General features: G+C 40.1%; 1 non-coding gene across 1 annotated transcript; it reads right to left on the bottom strand.

The window, feature by feature from the left end:
• Positions 1-607: 607 nt before the first annotated feature.
• Positions 608-714, bottom strand: LOC112063508 (U6 spliceosomal RNA). The gene has a single exon (XR_002891017.1). It is a non-coding gene; the product is annotated as a U6 spliceosomal RNA (small nuclear RNA).
• Positions 715-21,965: the final 21,251 nt, after the last annotated feature.

The following is a 21,965-nucleotide window of genomic DNA, read 5'->3' as shown; positions in this document are numbered from 1 at the left end:
AAAGCCTAGTTGATTGACAGTTTTTGATTATATTCTTAAGGGTCTAATTGAATAGTGTGTCCTATAAAACTTCCTGAACATCAAGTATATTCCCAATATTGGTTATATTGTGCTACAAAAATCCAGTCACCTAGGAGGATTTATTCTGATTACTTCCAACCTATACATACTTAACATCATATAGACATAATGAGGCTGATAGAATTTTCATGAAATAGTTGTTGGATGTATATTGTTTGGATACTGGGATATCACCATCTCTATCTAGTAATGCTCCATGCAAAGCTCTTCACAGCCAAATAATAATACAGCTGAACAATGTCACGAGAGGTACTCTTAGGGTCTTGATTTGCTGCTTTATTTTCTTTCTTTTTTATTTTAAATTTAATTTTATTTATTTATTTATTATACAGCAGGTTTTTATTAGTTATCTGTTTTATACATATTAGTGTATATATGTCAATACCAATCTCCCAGTTCATCCCACCACCACCCCACCACCGCTTTCCCCCCTTGGTGTCCATACGTTTGTTCTCTACATCTGTGTCTCTATTTCTGCCTTTCAAACCGGTTAATCTGTACCATTTTTCTAGGTTCGACATATATGAAAAATATGGAATGCTTCACAAATTTGCATGTCATCCTTGCGCAGGGGCCATGCTAATCTTCTCTGTATTGTTCCAATTTTAGTATATGTGCTGCCGAAGTGAGCACTGCTGCTTTATTTTCTTCTGCCAGTTTATTCATTTATATACATATATAAATATATATATACTAATTTCTGTCAAATTCTGTTCATAAGAAAATCTTTATGATCAGTGTTTTCAGGTTACCCCAAGAGCCTCACAAAAGATCCTGAATTTTATGATGCAAATTACACTGATACTTCCTAAAGAGTTCTGGGTTCTGTCTTTGTAATGGAGTCTTTAGAATTCTTTAGACCTGCATCCCACTTAGAAGTCCCTGACCATATGAAGCAAGTTCAATGACTCTTTCCTAGAGTCAACCAAATAAAAATAAAATTTCTTTTTCTATAATAAATGGTAGATCAGGATTTTTCTCCCTCTTTTCCTTGTACCTTACGCTTCTAACAAGGAGGCACATCTCCAGTGTTTTCTACCTTGATACCTTGCTGTTTCCACTGAGAATGTGTCACACCCCAGTTATATGTTACCTTCTCCAGGAAGAGTTCTCTTTTTGTCCAGCAGAATTGATCTCTTCATTCTCTAAACTTATAACTCTCTTGTAGCCCTTATCATATTATTTTAAATTTTATTACACATCTGATCTTCCCAGCTTAAGGATAAATTACTTGAGGCTACTTGGGAACATGCTAATCTCATCTTTGAGTCCACCACAGCTCATAAGGCAATATCCAAAAAAGGTAGGGAGTAAATATTTGTCAGGAAAGAACAAGTGAATTGTCATTTTCCTAAAGACAATAATGAAGCCAATTTTGTACCGTTTGTGTAAAATATTGGATAAGGTTGTCGAGATTGTTGCACACAGAATCTTTTCCTTTTTTATTGAGGACATTAACATGGAGAAAAGGACTATGCAGACAATTATGAAGACTATATCTTAAGATAAGTAGTTAGAAAGATTTTCAAGATTTTGAAAAAATATGTTTCACAAGGAACCAGAATTTAAAATATTATTTAGTTCTTTCTCTATGGGATTCTTAAATCCCACAGTGGATTCACCACTGATAAGCACTCGCTCTTGCTCTCTTTCTTTTTTAATCCTTCAGTTTCTAAGGTAATTTTTAATATCTTGGCATCATTCCATGGTCTTTGGTGTGCTGGTACTTTTCTTATAAGGCCCTTTTTTGAGACTATACCTTTTGGTGATTTCAGAATAGAAAGAGATATAAACAGTGCACCTTCCCCATTGAATGTCATAGTAGTTTTCAACACAGAGGTGTATTGCTCATGATTCTAGTGATTCAAATTCCTACTTTTCCTAGGGTAGAAAGAATATGGAACCACAAATACCCTTCCTTTAAGTTTAACTATACCATCTTATCATAATGTCTTCTAATGAAATATTTTCTGAATGGTTCGACACAGGTGTCTGTGCTGGTTATGGGGGGGGGGGGCGTTACAAAGAATGAGATGAATGTGAGAGTTCAGGGATGGGCACAAAGCAATAATTGACATTTGACTGTTGTGGCAGAGCCTTTACCAATATCCAATCTGCGTTTCCTCAGTCTTAGGGAAACAAAACACTGCTGTGCTTCACTGAACCCTTATCTTGCTTCCTGCAAGAGCCGAGTATAGCCTGAATCTTTTTCATGGTTCTCTATTTTACATTGAACAACACATAGCAGAATGTATCGTCAATAAAGCCAGTAAGCTCTGATCCTAGTTGGGTATACCACATTTTTCCCCTCTGTATTACTTACAACTTCTCCTTGAACAAATTTAGCTGTACCATTTCAGGAAACAGAGGTTGACCAAAATCCTCAAGCACCTCTGGTTAAAAGGGATTTTCACTGCAATGCATACACATAATACTTCCAGGCATTCTGTATGGTGAGATTGAAATTTGAGAAATGTATATTCAAATAGTATGCACGAATTGTGTCTATATGATATATAAGTACCTCATCAACTTGTGAACAACTAGTAGGAAAAATTGTAAAGAAATAATAATAAGATATTATGAGAACTGGAAGGACTGTAGAGAAAAGCATATCTCAGTCTCTCATTTTGAAGATGAGAAAACTAAAGTCCAAATGGGTTAATTGATTTTCTCAGTATCATTTAGCCATTAAGTGACAAAGCAAGGACTCCTGACTCCTGGTCCAGTGCTCCCCTCCATCATACCATTGCGTTCATATAAGGAAGAACTAGCTTCAGATGGATTCTCTGGTGCTTATTCAGATGTTTCTTGAACAAACTTAGAAGCTATAAGCTCTATCCCATCTTCCACTGAGATGCCCCATTCCATCACTGGGTAGGTCTTACTGTCTAATATTCTTATCATTCTCAAAATCTAGTTTCCTGTAACTTCCACCCATTGGACCTGGTTCTTCTCCTTAGGGCCACACACATGGAACCTGTTTCTTCTTTCCAGTTGCAATAGTTCAGCTATTCAGAGACAACTGAGGTTCCTTGTCCCCACATCCCAAGCCTTCCTATAATTTTCTTTTCCATGATAAGCATTCTCAGTTCTATTAGTCCTTAACGTGGAGAAAATAGAGAAAAGGTTTTTTTACACCACAACGTAATTGGTCGAAATTTCCCCCCTTATTTTTAATTTTATATTTTGTGTTTAATTTTTAAAAATCATGATGAACAATTCTCATGGCTCAGTTTTCCAACCCCTCCCTCGCCCTAGTCCCTTCTGATCTTTTTTGAGGTTGAAATTTAAGATTAGGGGTCCACTGTTATTTGGCAGAGGAAAGGCAACTTGGGATTTACCATTGAGTGAGAAGATTTCCTTTTCCCTGTGAGTTTTCAGTTAGCCTGTCTCCTCTCCACTGAAGAGCGGGTAGGGGTGAATCAGTGGGATGATGCCAGAAGTGATACAGGCACATAATAGTTATGGTTAGAAGTGGCTGCTTGCCACTCTGCACAGAGGAGACTTGTGTGGTCAGCAAAAGGCCTTGCAGTTCACATCATGTCTCTATTGCTGGCAGCATAAGTACAGGAAGAAAAAAAAAGTGAAAAGTGGGCTTATTTAACAGCTTTAAGCTACCTATAATGTGTGTTTCCAGCCCTAGGGGACACAATCATTCAAGAATTTGTAAAATTGTTCCAATGAATTCATCAGATTTTTTTGCATATTATTTGAAACCAACTTAGGAGAAGATTTAAGAGGCCAGGAAGGAATTTTTGAATTCATGTGATTAAAGATGGCAAGGGTTTAGGATTTTCCTTCCTGGGCATCAAACTGTAACTTTGTATACCAAATTTCCATGTTTTAAAACTCTGTTCTCTCTGTCTTTCTTGGTGTTCAAGTTAGGGGAGGAAGAGTAAGGGGCTGAGGGTTTGGAGAAGGAAATGGGGGCAGAAAGGAGGGGGAAGTAGTTGTAGATCTCAAGTAATGAAGGAGTGATTCCAAAAACCAAACTGCCAATCAATTAAATATAGATAAGAGGACTGAAATTCTGAAATGTTGAAACAAAAATTAAATTAAAAAGAAAATAGTAGATGCTGATCATAACTTTATCACCTCAAAAATTTCTATTATAGCTATTGTTTTCCTTTTGTTTCTAGATAAAAATGAAAAGCTTTATGTCTTGCTTGCAACTGATATTGCCTAAGAAAGATATTCAGGAATCAAAGAGCAGAGGTGGAAAATTATTCAGGTTAGATAATTGTCAGAATAAAGACTGTGTGTATGTGCGTGTGTGAAAGAGAAAAGTTTCAGGAATGCATCTACCATTGTAGTCTTTTTAGAGACAGACATCTGCTCTAGCTCCTTAGTTTTGGTATATCCTGTAACCTTCCTTTCCATTTGCTTTACTTGTCAGGACTATGCTTACCTGATTAAATAGCTTTTAAACCAGCTCTGAGAAGGAAAAAAAGGACTCAATGCACTTGACAGTGTGGTTAGAGAACTGCTGTCTTAAATCCAGCAGGGCTTCCTTGTGATTTACATTGCAGATCAGTGTGCATCAGACCTTCGCTCTAAGAGGGCATGTGAATTAGAAGGCCATGTTTTCCCAGTGCAGAAATTATAATTACAAAAACAATTTCAGGGGCAAGATTTTGCTGTTTTCAATTGCTCTTCCAAGTCTCTGTTTACAGTATTTCTTAGTTAAAAGTGGCATTCTACTCTGGATACCACTGAGGAGGAAGGAAAACCATAGAATATCAGAGCTCCAAATGGGGACAGCCTAACCCAGAGGGAAATTCTGAGAAACAGTGGGAGTTGGCAGCCTGCTCAATCCTTGTTGGTTTTTCCTGTTGTACCAAGTTCTCTTCTTTTGGTCTCTCTGTCAATATTCCTTTTCTTTTTTTTTCTTTTTTTTTGTGTTACGTGGGCCTCTCACTGTTGTGGCCTCTCCCGTTGAGGAGCACAGGCTCCAGATGCACAGGCTCAGCGGCCATGGCTCACGGGCCCAGCCGCTCCGCGGCATGTGGGATCTTCCCGGACCGGGACACGAACCTGTGTCCCCTGCATCGGCAGGTGGACTCCCAACCACTGTGCCACCAGGGAAGCCCAATGTTCCTTTTCTTTTCTCCCCTCCCCACCCTTTTTGTTGTTCATTTGAGAGAGACAGGCAGAGAAGAGGAAGAAGGTGGGAAAAAAGAATATGAACCTAAATCCTTTAGGGAGGATCATCCTAAAAGTAAAAGGAAAATTGATGCCAACAAATGTCGTTAAGTACCTCCTAGGTTTCCATCCAGTTCCAGATAAAGTAGGCAAGGGTCCCTTCTCTTCCCATAGAGAAGAACAGAAGAACTCAACAGTCTAGAAGACTATATGATTATCTAATAAACATTTTAAAATATGATAACTGCCTCAGAAGACATGTAGGAGCATATTTGAGATGCTGGGAAAATCAGAAAAATTTGAGCCTAGATTTGAAGGATCAGTTCACCAAGGTACATGCTGTGGAAAGATAAAGAGGGGAGAAGGGGACAAAAAGTCTTTATAGAGATGTGATCATAAGATGTGAGAGCTGCACCATGCCTTCATCTCTCATTTCACAGAAGGATAAAGAAAAACTGAACAAAGTTTCTATTAAAATTCAAGTGCAGATGTATAGGTAAGGCATCCATTAATCAAGAAATTAATCCATCTGTCAGGCATATCCACACATCCATTTATCTCTTCCTCTCCCCCTCATCGGTCCCACTCTTCCATCCCTCCTGAAGGACCCAGCGTTTGTTAGGAGAGCCAGCTCCCTTCTCAGTCCACTGCTTGTTTATAATAACGCCCCAAACCATTTTATTTCATTTTATTTGTGAATGAGAATAGGGTCAAACCTCAATTGTTTATAGGCGTGGAGGGGAATAGAGACGTTGATTATGCCAAAAGGGCAGATAATCTTCAAATCCCTTCTATTAGAATGTGAACAGATTTTAATGCTTAGATAAAATGGGGGCTGTGCATGACATTTTGATAAAACACTCCAAAACAAAAACAAATAAAAACCCAAAACCCCAGAACACCAAGACAGCCACCCAGTGAGAAGACCAGAGGAAACTGAGAAATACTTGAATATGTACATAGCCATTTGCTGTATTTACATAGTAATATCAGAGACTGATACCTTTCCACCCTCCAAAGCTATTAGCAATGCCATCAGCTGATTCAACACAAAAGATGATTTTGGTGGGGAATCCTCTCCACAATTATCCATAGTAGGAAGGCACATCATTACAAGGTTTACTAATATATTACAAACTAACTATATTTAAACTCAGTTTAAAAGAAGCTCCATATTTCTGTAGACCTCGGGAATTTTTAGAAAACCATTTCCCCAGAGTCCCACAATTTATTCTATGCCAGGGCTCTGAGTTTTCCCTGTAGGCAAATGATGCTATTCTCCAAACTCTTCATTTGAATCTTGAAAGATTGTGTGGCCACTACATGTGAAAGGGAGCCTTCCCAGCCGTATCCTTGAACAAAATAATGTCAGTGGCCTTGGTTGGTTAGTAGTTACTTTTCTGTGGAGAATGATCACCATGACCCATGGAAAACCAGTTATGGATGCTATTATATAATCACCATTTATTTCTAGGCCTTTTTTGGTTCATAATCTGTCCTTTTCTGCACAGTAATTTCGGTCTCCCCACCCCCGGTTTATTTATAGAGAAATATTTTTGAAAGTAATAACAAAGTGACAGCATATAGGTTTAGCTTTTTACTGTAATTGCTTCCTCGTAATGATCCCCATATAAACAGGGGAATTTATTATGGTCTGTTGGGGAGGAGGGAAAGGAATGGACTGGAATGATAGGAAATATGCCTCCTATTCCTTTATCCTCCAAAAACTTTCCGAGTCATCTGGTGAAAGGATCATCTTTATATATTCCACTTTCCTGGTTTCTGAAATGGGTAGGAGACCACCTGGCAGTAATTGATTTCCTGGGCAGAAGTGGTAATGTGTGAATGAGGCTCTTTCAACACCCACATGGGTGGAGGTCTGGATTTCATCAATCTCACAGGAGAGCTGTGTACTCCATGAGGCAGGGCCCTCAATCGGAATCACGGCTATAGCTACTTTATGCATCAGAGCAGTAGAGTATTTTACGAGATTATTTTCATGTTTTAAATATAAATTTAGGGTGCCCATTGCCCCGGAGTAGAGAGTTAACTCTTCTGACCTGTACAGCTCTGGGAAGACAGAAGACAAGAGAGACTTCTCACTCTTGTATTTAAGAACAGTTTTAGTTCTAATTATACTTGGTCTGCCATAATAACTTTTTAAAATTTTTTTATTAATTTTTATTGGAGTATGATTGCTTTACAATGTTGTGTTAGCCTCCACTGCACAACAAAATGAATCAGCTATACACATACAAATTGCCATAATACCTTTCAGAGAATTTATCATGTCATCTCTTTGGATCTTAGAAAGCCGGATGCATATCTTCTCTCCTCCCTGGTGGACATTCTTGAGAGTAAGAGCTATATTTCCTATGGCACCTAGCACAGTGCTAGATGTGTGTATATCTGACATCTGATTGATATTTATTGAATCATCAAGCTCCTTAACCTCTCTGTACCTCAGTTTCCTCATCTATAATACTGATTTCATAATGGTTGTCATGAGAATCAAATGACCTAATACATGTGCAGTTCTTAGAGCAATGCCTGGCACATAGTGGGCAATTGATATTTACCTGGAATATGGAAAGTGTGTGTTGGTGGGGGCGTTCCCTCTTTCCTCGCCTCTCTGGGAATGAAGCAAAATGAGCATGAAAACTTAAGCTTCTGAGAGGAAGAAGCTATGCAGTTAGAAGACATATTTATTATATATGTAGCTGAAAATTATCATAAAAATTCAAATACTTAGTTTATACCAACTGAAAGAAATACCTTCCTAGGGATTAGTACCTACTTGACAGAATGAAAATATAAAAAGAGTAAAAGAAAAAAAATGATAATCACATTTCTAGTTAGGTTATAATAGCTTTTCATTCAGAGATTCTTTTTTAAAATTTGCTTCAGTCTTATGACAAATTTGCAAGGTATATTGTGAGACTTAGCACAGTTTGGAGGCGATCAAATAGAGCTGGAGGAGGAAAAAAACAAAAGCTCTGAGCAGATTCTAATGTGGTTGGGCTAAAAGACACAGAGCAATGCTGGATTGCGCTCACACCCACGGACAATGCTTGGGATGATCTGGGCCCAAAGAGGATTTCAGAAGTGCTGTGTTTGGCATGGTCATGGTCCTTCAGGCTGAGAGGTTCTTTTTTTTTCCTTCCTAGCCTTCTAAACAAGGATATAAATTTTCCAGAATGTTCATTCTGCCAGTAAAATAATGTGACACAACTAGCCATATCAGGCAAGTGCATCCTGCTCATCAGTGAAGGGATTCTAAAACTTAATGAATCCTTAAGTCCACTAATGATGTCTGGATGTTACTGAAGCTATTATCCTAGATTGCTTCTGACATTTGTGTCTTCATATCAGAGTACCAGCATTCTTCATTTTCCCCTAGTACACGCTGAACTTGCTTAGCAGATAAGTATAGGTCTCTGTGAGCAACTTACATTTACAGAACTTTTTAGACCTGCACTGTTCAATATGTTAGCCATTAGCCATCATGTGCCTATTTTAAATTAAAATTAAGGAAAATTTAAAGCTGTTTCTTTGTCATACCAGCCACATTTCACGTCCTTAATAGTCATATGTGTCTAGCAGCTACCATACTGGGACAACACAAATTTGAAACGTATCTGTTGTTGCAGAAAGTTCTATTGGATGGTGCTGCACTAGACTACAGGTATAAAGCAAGAAAATTTACCAGTGTCCAATAAAGAGCAAGTAAATCCTGTTTGAAGAAAATCCAACCTGTGAAAATGTAGGCTTACAAAAAGAATAGGAAGATTTCATTCTCCTCAAATGGCAGTTCATAATAGGTTCTATTCAGCTACCTTCACTGATTTTTAAGAGTTTATGAATCCTTAATTACATTTAGACAGCAATTAAAAAATAAATTAATATAAAATAAAGTAAAATGTAAGGCTTTAATGAAGCACAAAGTCATAAGAAACTATGAAGCTGGAAAATTTTATCGGGCTTGTGGAGTGGATATTTGAAATATATATCCACATATATATTTGAAACCAGCCAACCTGGATTTGGGTCTTAACTTTGCCTCTTGCCAAATGGTGGCCTCCTTGGACAAAAACAGGCAAAACTCACCCCACATAGGAGCTTGGTAACTACTAGGACCTTTCCCAGTTCCTCTCTTCTTCCTCACCTCCTCCTCAGGGTCTTCTTTTGCCTTCTTTCTCCCTTGCATCCTGGAGCCTGGAGCCTGGTACTTGCACGCCAGCCACCCTGTGTTTTAGGATCTAGCTGTGCTGGCCAGGTAAACTCCTCTTTCTTTCTGTGACATCCCCCTGACCAGTCACCCTTTCAGATAATACCATGCTTTCATTCAGTCAAAATCTGCATCTCCCCTTGGAAAGGAGCAGCAGCAGTGAGAAGCTCACACCCCATGGCAGGGCACTGATGGAGAAATTTTGGGCAGCTTTATTCCTTGAGTTGGATCAAAGGGAGTAAAGAGCATTAAAGTAGAAATCAGAAGATCTGGGTGTAAGTCTCAGTGCTGACAATGATTTCTGCAAATCCTATATCTCATGGTAAAATTCCTCATTTATAAAATGGAAAGATTGGACTAGAAAGTCTCTTGTTGCTCCTTTCCATTCAAACTTCAGTAAGAACCACTAACTGTCTCCCAGCTAGACTGGCAACTTTGTGAGGGCAGGGACTTGGGCTGCCTGTTCCCGGCTGTATCTCTCAGGGTCCAGCACAGTGCCGGTCACTTAGTAGCTGCCCAGGGCATATCTGTGGGTTGAGTGGATGCCTCCCTAGTATGTGCTTTTCTGCTGGATCCAGTGTCTCTATCATCCACTGCCTTCACTCCGCTCAGCCTCTTGCACCCTTCTATTTCTGGTATCATCACTGCTGTACCTTTTCTTTTTAGAAAATCTCAGGAGCTCTCTTGCGTTACACCATCATTTCTGATTTCTCCTTATAGCTGTGGCTAGAAAACAAACTGTGCTGTGTAATTATCCTTGCAACACTCTCCTTGAAGACTTCCAATTTTGTAGAATTACCAAGATTTAAAAACATTAAAACAAAAATGAGCTTGTTAGAGTAAATTTGGCTTCATAAATGTGTTCCCCTTTTATTATAAAACATTGATTTCTGTGGTCACCTTCTCTGAATTATTGAAAGCTGAGTGGACTGTCTTAATTGGCAAGGAGAAATGTCAGCAAGCAACTACCATGGAAACCAAAGAGGGAATACACAGGATGAAGAAGAAATAGAGAGGAATGGGGGACAAACCTGGCTACATAGTCAAGTGGAAACCATCATGAGGAAACAGATACACACCTGCCTTGGTAAAGCTGTTGGAATATTAATACTAGTCTGGGAGAAGAGTGGATAAATAGTATGCTGAGGGGTCAGTATAAGTACGGAGCCTCATGATTCCATGGCAAGAATAGGAATTCTTGTTTCCCAGGCAGGAAAATCTTTCTTCTTGATATTGGAATCTGACCTTGGCCTAACACAGACTGACCAGCAGAACTGCCCTGGGTCTCACTTCTCCCCCTTACCAGGATGACTTTAACCTCTGGATGTCCCCATCTGACACAGTCACTGCGACCCCACTCCTCACTGGGCTCTTGTGTGGATTTACCAGCCCCCCAAAAAATCTGCTTTAGGCTCTGAGCTTCTTGGAGATCATAGTAATCAGTGTGGAGAAAGCAGAGTGGCCCTCTCTGGAGCCTCCTAACCACCAGTTTGGAGAGGAGAGCAGTGGCTGTGGCCAACCATAATGAATTCCCCACAGGGGCTGGTCAGAGGAAGGGCGAGGGAGGGGGCAGCTGCAAGCCTCTGAGTTGCTGTTCCTAGTACACAGACATTTTCACCACTCGGAGAGGAGCCCCCTCCATACTGGAGAGCTGGCCAAGAGACTGGCCAAGTTTCTTGAATTAGGGCCAGTGGGAACTTCCAGAGGTGATGACCTCATGCTGCTCATTTGCTCTGGGGGAAATATGCAGTCTCTCTCAGGTCAATGACCAAATCCTTGGGAGCCTACTGACACAGGGTGACTTCTTTAGGAAACCTTCTGAACATTGCTGTCCTTCAATACCTGGATCAAATGCAGTAGAAAAAGATCTCCAAACAAACCAATAGCAACAATAGTCATAATAGCAGCTGATACATAACATTTACTTGCTACATTATCAAAAACTGTTGTATGAACTTTTATATGTGTTTACTCAGTTTATCCTCACAAAAACTTTATAAGATAGGTACTATTATTGTTCTGTTTTACAGATGAAAAATCTAAGGCATAAGAAGGTAACCTGTCCAAGACCATAGAGCTAGTAAATGTCAGTAATGGTGGTATCTGAAATTTGAACCTAAGCATTTGGTTTCAGCATATGGATTCTTAGCCACTAGTAAGAACATGCCCCTAAAATTGAACATCCATTAAATACCTATTATGGGCCTAGCATAAAGTATGCTTTATGGGGGTCTGTGAATTTGAATTCACTTCTGAGGTGGGATAGGGTGGGGGAATACATGCCCCCATTCAGCACTGGGTAAATAACTTGCTGGATCCCTTTTTAAAAAATTGTGAAGAAGTTCCCGATGTTGACGTTAAGTCATGGAGCATTAAACCAAACATGGGATCCTTCTGAAAGAGGAACAGGTGGCATCCTATGAAGCTGGCCCTGTCCCCAACTCCCAGAAAAACAAAACAAAACAAGACCTAGAGTACAAAGCAAATAACAGAGTATTTGTAAAAAGAAAGTGGAGTGAATGTGCTTAAGGTGAAATCTGTGAGAAAGATAGCATGCAGTCAAAAAGTGGAGGGCACACCTACAAAATTAAGACATTACTTCCCAGTAAGGCGTCAGGAGCCAGGTTCGGGTGAGCATGATGGCTCATCGCGTTGAACCCCCCGCCCCTTAGCTGTGTCATTCAGTTACACTTGTTCTGAACCAGAATTTTCCTAAGTCCTAGCCAGGTAGGTGTGGAATATTTTCATACCTTTGGAGCTGCAGGTCAAAACCAGCTGTGACTGAATCTGTGTGTGACAGGAGCCCAGCTGTATTATATTATCTCAGCTTCAAAATGACCACAGCCTACATAACTCTCTCACAATCAGTCATTCTAACGATGCGAGAGACCAGAGAAGAAAAGGTCTAAAGGGGATTTTTAGTTCAAATAAGCTATAGCTCCAGGGGTCTGCTCAGGGTCAACATGCAAGTTGCTGGGGAAGGAGCAGCGTAATTATCATTATTTATAGCCCTACATGGCAAATGTGGAATTTTATACAGTGGCTGTAATTTGTTTTCTATGTAACCAACACAAAATAGAGCAGGCAGCAGGCCACCTCTCCACTCCAGGGCCTCCCTTATTTGCTCCTCTTCCAGTACCTTCCCTACCTTAAGCGTCACACCTACTTCCTGTCCCACTCCATCCCCTTCTGCCCTCCCCATCTTGTACCTGGGTCCAGGACACAAATGATCCTGGCCATCTCAGAACAGTCTTGCTTCGGTCTGTGTGCTCGGGGCTGCATCTCAAATAGGCTCTGGGCACATCTGGCTGCACAATAGGAGTGCCACACTCCAAAGTGCAAAAACGAAACCACAAAAGATCAAAAGGAAAGCATCGTAGGCAAGAAATTATCCTTATCTTTATCTCCACAGAATCCATCAAGTACAAGCATCTAAGAGATGGCAAGCAGTAAGATAACAAATGGGAAGCCAGGGGAAATTAAAAGCAGCCACTAATCATTTGCCTTTCAGCTGGCCTGGTAGGGCCTAAAAGGCTCCAAGAGGGCATCCCACAGACAGAACATCTATTAGGAACGGACTCCAGCAAAATAGACAACCTGCTAATCATCAGGCCTCAAGATGACAGCCTGGCTAAGCAAAGTTAAGACAGGAAAGCCAATTTCATTTATATATTGCACACTGTTAGAATTGATTTCTCCCTTGCTTAGGATATTCAGTCTTACCTCTTCTTGGGGTTTGATGTTTTGCTGTTGAAGTATGGCTAATCTTCACCTCCTGCACCTGCAACTGTGCCCAGGGACTCCTGCAGGTAGCTAACCCCACTGAAGCCCAAAGAACTACACCATGGCAATATAACATCTGTGAATATCTCTTCCTCTACTAGGAATTTGTGTCCAACATCAGCATCTAATCTCTTGCTGGGTCAAGTGTCCATTTATTTATGATAAAACTAGCCTGCCCATGCTTGAACAAATTTAGACATAGTATTAGAAACAGAATCCACCAAGATTTTTCTGGAGCATATTTCATTTAGATATTTAGAGTGTGACGTGGGTCATTTAGGAGCTGACTACCCTCTTTATAGTATCAGTGTTTTATTCAAACTGGGATATAACTGATTACAAACGGTAAAGAAGGTTTGGACTAAAGGTTAAAATCCTGTCACTCTGATCTCGGTTATTCATATATAGCCATGTGCTACAGCTTTTAGTCCATTTGTACCATATGCATTCATATTTTTAAATATTTTATTGTCGATAATAGGCAGTTGTGTTCAGTTGTTCAGGGGATGTACTGTATGATTCCACGAGCCATTCATATTTGTAATTTTTGTGGATGGTGCCCTCTGGAGTTGTGCAGTTAAAAATCTGCATGGTCATACGTGACAGCTCGGTGTACATCTGTTCTATGGGGACAAAAGCATTAATCTATTCAATAACATAGAGTAAGAATACAGAAATGATGGTTCAGTCCCTGCCTATCAAAAAGAACTGTGACAAAGGCAAATATGTAAAGACAGAAAAATTACACTGAAATAAAAAATGCCCTAAGACTATATTTCTGGTATGTACAGAGTACTGTTGGGAAATGTAGAAGAGAGTTATTAACTCTCCTTGAAGGAATCAAGGGGGACTTCACAGAGGAGATGAGATTAGACTGTGGTCTTGAGGGATGAGTAGATATAGAGTGAATAAAGAATTTCAGGCAGAGGAATCCTTGTGTGAAAAGACATAAGATAGCAAAGTGTGCAACTTTTAGAGGCAAGAAATTCTTTAGTACTAGGAAACAATGGGGACAGTGGGTACAGGCAAGGGGTGTAATGGAAGATACAGTTAGAAAGGTGGGCCTTTCACAAAGGCCCAGATCACAGAGGACCCTTGTTCAACTGTTTGGACATCTAAGATAAAATTTTATCAATAAATGAATTCAGTACTGACTGCTTGGCCAGTTAAACTCCAATCAGAAAAAAATGACAGCCAATAAAACTCTGTCTTGCCTGTAGAGGCAGCAAAGTAGTAAGAGCATGGGCTCTGGAATGGGAATGCATGGGCCATCCCTCATAGTTATTTAACCTCTGTACACATCAGTTTCATTAACTGTTAAAGGGGATTCATAATAGTATCTGCCTCATAGAGTTGGTGTGGGTTTTACATGAGATAATCTATGATGTAATTCATTTGCCAGAGTGTCTGGTATTTACTAATTCACAATAACTGTTGGTGGATCTTCTTATACTGCTGCTACTTTTCTTCCTGCTCTTGCGCTCCCCTCCTTCTCTTCTTCTAATTACTATTATAAACTATTATTATTACTGCTAATTTCATGGAGCCCACAGTCCAGATTGTCTCCTTAATCCTGCTCTGACTAGATTATAAATAACTAGTTTAGTCTGGGTGGACAGCAAACCTCAGGTCATCTGAATATCTGCTTTCTATGAACAGCACTAAAAATGGAAGAAAATCAGGTAAATCTTAAGTATTTTTTTCTTCTCACATCAAATAACACATTTTAAAGCTCTACTGTCTTCTAGCATACTCAACTATGGGACATATGAACTGTTTACTGTTCATTGCTTTACCTTAGTTTTTTTCCCCTAAACTATAGCAAAAATCAGTTCAAATTATTTTAAAAGAAATTTCTGGAAAGGAGAACCCTTAGTCTGGGATTTTGCCGTTATGACTACTTTCCCCTTCCCCTTCTACACACACTTACAGAGAAAGAGAGGGAGGGAGGAAAGGAGAGAGAGAAGGAGAGATGGATTGATTAATACCATTGGCTTCTTTATTAAGTAATACTACAATCCCTGTATTTAAGCTGACAACACATGCATCTCTTTAACCTTTTAATTAAATAATGTTGGAACAAGCCTTTCTGCTTTTCTGATGACAAGCCTTGGCTTATAGTCAAAAGCTCTCAGTTCAGCTTTGACAAGATGAGGACACTTCTGAGAGACCAAGGGCCCCCTTTAGCTTAATGCTCCCTATTTCTTTTCATAACAACATTTGGTGTGTGACTAGAACATAATGTTTGCGCCCAACAAAAAATGGTAGAGGGGCAAGCCTTTTACCAGCCTTTCAGATCTCTTTCCAAGGGTGCACTTACAATTTCATCTTTCTTTTTTAGATACCAGTGTTCATAACCCTAAAACCATTGCAAGAGTGACCTCTAAGATATGGCAAGCCAACAGCATTGTGCCAGGCTCCCCAACCTTGGCAAGCCCTGAGCAGCTGGCCATACAGTGACTCAGCAAGCCCCTTGGGGGAGGTGACGGAGGCAGCTCCACTAGCTGGTGATCAGAAAGCCTTGAGTCTCCTAGCCATGAAATCATTCATAAGTCTGACTCTCCAACACCATCATTAAGGCAAAAAAGTAGGTTTGTCTGACCCCTCACATACCCACTTCACACCCATAGACTACCGTTTTGGGTGTCTTTTCCCGTTTAACAGGGGAAACAGGGAAACTGGCCTTTACTGCACTATATTTTAGGCACTTAGTAGGAGTTTCATAAATGCTGCCCTGATCCTTGCATTAATTGATAGACCTTTCCATTTTCATTTTAACAGTTACGTAGCTTGAAGCTCAGAGTTCATACCAGAGTAACAGAGTAAGAATTAGAGCCCAGATTCATCTGATCAAAAGTCTTCTACTTTCTGCTACTTTTCAGCATTTAACATTTCTTCATATCGCCCCTGGAGAAAGATGCAGTCTCCCTTAGAGATGCTTCTTGGTCCCTGTGGACCCTCTGGGGTCACACTAAACATCCCAAATGATCTGTGTGTTCTTGGCAGGAGAGCTACATCACTGCTTTAATCTGTAAGTAACTTGGGTGCTAAGTGATATGGGTGAATATCATAAACCATGTGGAGCAAGAGAAGCCAGATAAATACCCTCTGGTTCCATTTATAAAAGTTCAAAAGTAGGCAACACTAATGGACAGTGTCAGAAATCAAGGTAGTGATTATTTTCAGAGTACAGGAAATGAAAGGAGCCCCAGGGGCTTTTAAGGTACTAGTCATGTTCTGTTTCATGAGCTGGAGCTGAGGACAGGAGAGTGTTCTGTTTGTGAAAATTAATCAAATCATTTACCTATGATTTGTGCACTTTTCTGTATGTATGTTCTAATTCAATAAAAACATTTCTAAAAGTTGCATCAGGCTTAGAGCTCAGAGAGTTTTGAAGCAATTTCTTTGAATTATCTGACACCTTTACAATGTATTGAAATTTTCAGGGAAAAAACACAATAACAGTTTATAAAAGAAAAAACATCTTAGAAAATTGCCCTCCATATCTTTCCACTATTGCTGATGTTTCATCTACTACGTTGGGCTTAGTGCGAAAATTTGAATCCCAATATGTTATCATTGTTTAAATCCTCCCATTGAAATTCAAAAGTAACTATTCTGTCTTTTTCCTTCTGCTGTAAGATACCGATTATGATGAAATATGATTCATGTTTTTTTTTTAAAGAAGATGTTGGGGGTAGGAGTTTATTAATTAATTTATTTATTTTTGGTGTGTTGGGTCTTCGTTTCTGTAGTGTGTTGGGTCTTCGTTTCTGTGTGAGGGCTTTCTCAAGTTGTGGCAAGTGGGGGCCTCTCACTATCGCGGCCTCACTTGTTGCAGAGCACAGGCTCCAGACGCGCAGGCTCAGTAGTTGTGGCTCACGGGCCTAGTTGCTCCGTGGCATCCGTGGCATGTGGGATCCTCCCAGATCAGGGCTTGAACCCGTGTCCCCTGCATTAGCAGGCAGATTCTCAACCACTGCGCCACCAGGGAAGCCCAGTGATTCATGTTTTAACCTTACTGACCATTATAGTAATCATTGATGTCTTTTACCATATACATAAAAGGTTAGTACATTAGAATTGTGTTGGATTACCAGCCCCTGCTAAAGCTTATGTTATTGCCATAAGAATAGAGGAAGTTCCTACCAAAAGGAAAATTTTGAAATAGTGAGACATTATGATTCTGACTAGAAAATCTACATACAGTGTAATAAATGTTCACATCATTTCAGGAGCCACCTATTACAAAATAAGTATGAAAATAGCCTGCATTAATTGAATGCTTGTTGCATATCAGACACTGTTTTAAGCATATTGCATTGGGATGACTCACTTATCAGCCTATGAGAGAGGTCTCTTATTATCTCCATTTTACAGATGAGGAAAATAAGGCACACGTATGTTATGTAACTTGCCTCCGATCCTCAGATTATTATACAGCCAGTTCGAGACAGAGCTAGGACATAAACCTACTCAGTTTGGCTCTGTCTTCTTCTGGTAAAGGGCAAGCAATTCATTCTCAATGTTTCACTCCTTCACCCTCTAACGCTTAGAAAAAGTCTGCTGGTATTTCGTAAATAGTTTAAATGGAAAATGGTGAGGGCTTGGCAGCCCTGAGTTAAGAAAAATGGGGAGACAATCTCATAAATTAAAGGGTAGCAGTGATTATACAAAGAGAGTATTGAGTTCATGGAGAGGAAAGAATGGGGGATAGTGCAGCAGGAAGCAAAGGGAATGATGTAACTTAGAGCAGCTTTGTAAAGGGCTTTGATGCAGAAGGTGAGACTTTGAATACAACTTGATGCCAGTTAATGCCCACCGCTGTGCAGGATCTGTTCACTGGGTCCAGCACCAAATGAAAAAATGGATGGCCAAATATCACAGTGGGCCCAGGATTCTCCTAATCAATATGGACTCCCATTTACTTCACCTGTAGGGCTACAGTTCAAGAAAAGCCAGTATCCACATGTTTCCTTAAACCAAGTTCTTAACCTAGGATGACATTCTGGAGACCTTTTGCTTTTCACCATAATGCTGATGCATCACAAACATGCCCTCAAAGGGCAGCTTTCTGCCAGGTGATGATGATAGACACTTCACTTCTATCTCCATGTTTTGCACATAAGCAGAGAAGTTTGTTGAATAAAATAAATGAACTACTGTAAATTAACCAAACAAATGAATCAAGCCAGTATATCTGCTAACCACCATGTATTTCTTGTATGTATTTGCTACTCTCTTCCTTTAATTAGGATCCTACCCCAAATCAATGAAATCATATACCTTTTGAAGAAAATCCTGCTGAAAGTGATGTGAATGCAGGGACCTTCAGGAAGAGTAGGAGGAAGACACACTCCATGTATGGGAGCCTTAGGTACCCGTGATGCTACCCCAGAGGCACTGTTTCTCTGCACCTGTGATTCTTGTCTACCATGGTGAACTAATTACCATATAACTGGTGAGCCATTAAAAACATATTTGGACATCCTAAGCATTTGGAGGCTGATGCTCGAGGCCCTCTCATTTCAAGCTCCTTTGCTGCCTCTTACTCTATTTTGTGTTGGATGATGATCATCATCATAGATAATATTTATTAAGTACTTAATTGCTTATCGGGAACTGTGTTGAGTGCTTTACAAACATTTTATCAATAGTGACAACAGTCCTGTGAGGTAGGCAGTAATACTTTCCACCAGTTACACATGGAAGCTTAGCGATATCCTGTAATGTGCTCAAGGCCACACAGCTGTTCAGTGCTGGAGTCATTATTCAAGTCCACATTGTCCTGATCCCTAAGCTGGCACCCACTGTAGTATACTTTATCTGCCTGTAGCAATTCCATATCTCCATTCCTCAGCTCTTAACTCATTTATTTGACTTGTTTAAAGCACTGGCTTCAGTGATTTTGACTTTAGAACTCTTGCTCAGTTGGCATCCAGCCTCTGGCTTCATAACTGTACTCTATGATCAAAGTCAGGCCTAGGACCCCAAGTCATTGGGTTGGCACCACTCCCAGGCCTCCCCTGATCCTCAGGCAAGCAGAAAACCTGACATACCTGCCTTGGGATACCCTCTAATAGGAAATTCTAAAATTTTGCATGCTTGGACAGATGGATGGAAAAACATTGAAATTGCTTCTTTCTTTTTATTTGCAGAGGTAGAGCTGGACTTGAAGAAATAGATGCAAAGCAAAAACCCACTCCATATTTAGCTAGCCTCAAAATACACATGACCTGAGAGCTCCCTATTTAGCTCACCTCCTTACTTCTGCTGCAAATGTTTGCTGATGCTACAGCTTACAAAGCACAAATCTGCAGGGGCCTCTGAGCCCCTTTGGTATACGCTTTCCCATGTTTAGGTAAATGTCAGTGGAAAATCACCATGTATTTAGTGTTTTAATAAAACTACATTATTGTTTATTTTGTGGCCTCAGGTTTCAAAAGGGAAAGAAATAGCCACATTAAACTTTGCCCCTAAAACTTTAGCAGCTCCCTCCAGGATACTTATAAATGTTATCCTCCTGCCACCCGAGCTATGTTTTCACTAGAACATCCTCCACTGCTAATTCTAGTCGATAATCATAGGACTGGCCAGGGTCATTTTCAGGCTTGAGGAAAGAAATAGAATCCAGATTGTGTGTCACAAGAAATATAACTTAATTCCTAACTTCCAGTTCCTTGATGACAAGGTCACTGAATGCCAAACTTAGATCATGGAACAGTAATTCTACCAAAAACACATAAGCATGAAATCTATCTCAGCTTCTATTTCCCTGCCTAGTCCTCAAAGCGCTTCATCACCACCTCCAACCTCGGTGTTAAAAACTAGATTTGTGCATTTCACTGTCCAGGACACTGACAAGAATGAATGGTTGAATCAACCAGCTGTACTGACTTCATGGTGCCCATCAGATCCAAGTGTCTCTGAGATGTCATTGTAGGTGCCATTGTGTTTGTAGCAGGTTGTCACATGACAGTGGGATTTTCATAGGCCAGGAAGCCTCCTCTCCCACTCCTCCTCCACTTGTTTTCCAGTGCTTGTGTGATTTTTAAAAGAAACGTGGTTGGAAATTATAGATATCCTAAAATGTAGATATGCTCCATATTTGAAATAACACAATGACGTACATTAACTCTCACACATGACTACGATCACCATATTTTCAGAGAGTTCCTTTTTTAAGAGGGAAGAGAGAACCCAATGGCTTTGGATACTGGAGTTCTGGAGTAAAAAGAAATGCCCCTCACAGAGGATGAGAAAGGGAGGAAGGGATAAAACAGTATTCTGCTACCTCACTCCTCTGACAGAGCCGTCCACGTGCAAACTGAATTGTATTTGGTACAGTTGCTAAGAACACTATGAGGTTTCTATATATGATAATAAGTAAACTGGATATTTCCCAACCTTGTGACTAAATATTACTATTTAATTTAACGCTTGGTTATTGAGCTACTATTATTCATGATGCCTTCTAATAAGTTCCAGGTTCTGTTTCATACAGGTGTGGTTTTTAAAAACTGTTTTTACCAAAATCTGTGTTTTCTATACTGTAAAAGTTTCCCTGACTTTTGAACGAAAGCTCTAAATGGAAGCGTTAATCTTTTATTGGATAAAGGCAAATAATTGGTTTCTCTCATTTCATTGAGGTTCTTAGGCACAACCATGAGCAGGGTCGTGGCACAAATCCATTCAGCAATAAATAACTTTTTGTTCGTGTAATGGCTACAGACTGAACCACAGCAGATGTGAAGATTAGCTGGTAGAAACCAACCTTATTTTGGAAATGTGCTAAGACGAAAAATGCTGAATGCTAGCAAATAAAAAGGAAAACATTCATTGTAGCTCCAAACATTCACTATTTTCCAGTGTTATGGATAGATAACCACTTCCCTGTATTCTAGAATAAATGAGAAAGGTATTAATGTAAGGGGCTGGAACATTCATTTGAGAGGGAAGGAATGGGATCAGAATTAGGAAATTGGTTTGTAGAAGAAATCCCACTGAAGGAGTCGGGGAGAGGTGTTAGAAAGAAGTCCTCTAGTCTCAGCTTACCCTTCCTCACAGCTGTGAGAGGGAAAAGAACCAAGCAGAAAATGGTGACAGAGCTCATTCTTGGGGTGAGGGCTGAATTTCCTCCCTTCTGTTGGGGGAACCTTTTAGTAAGCAAGAATAGCAATGGGCCTCTCTTCCGTGGACAAGCCAAATGCAAGCTGGTGAATCAGTGCCTCCTTAACCCTACTGGTCTCATACCCTTCTCGTCCCCTGTCCTTGGCTTTCTGAGGCAGAATTCTCCTTTTCTTCTCTGTCTGGGAGTCACCTGCAAAGGCTGATTGTCAGTAGAGGTTAAAGCTTGATTTGGCTGCTTTCACTACGTATGAGGGACACTTTATTAAGTGAGACCTCTTAGCATCTGTCTCAACTGATTAGTGAGACCTCTTAGCACCTGTCCTAGGCTTAGGATTATTGTGCAGAAATAAGGGGCAGGAGCAGTAGAGGCAAAATAAAAATGTCTCCATCTTTGGGCTAGATGCCTTATTTATCCTGCCATCTCAGTGCTTCAGGAACCTGGACGTGGGACCAGATCTGCGCCCCTGAAGCTGAGTGGAAAGACAGAAAAATGCTGCAGTATCTTCCCTCTTCCTGATCAGATTCAAGGCTGGTTTCTCCAGCTCTGCTGTAGACCTGTCACAGAGGCCAAGTAGCAGCAGCTGCTTACTACTCTCTT

The sequence above is a fragment of the Physeter macrocephalus genome, chromosome 11 (assembly GCF_002837175.3).
Source record: "Physeter macrocephalus isolate SW-GA chromosome 11, ASM283717v5, whole genome shotgun sequence".
NCBI classification, from domain to species: domain Eukaryota; kingdom Metazoa; phylum Chordata; class Mammalia; order Artiodactyla; family Physeteridae; genus Physeter; species Physeter macrocephalus.
The sequence above is the reverse complement of the archived record's forward strand: the minus strand, read 5'-3'. Positions and strand labels throughout refer to the sequence as shown.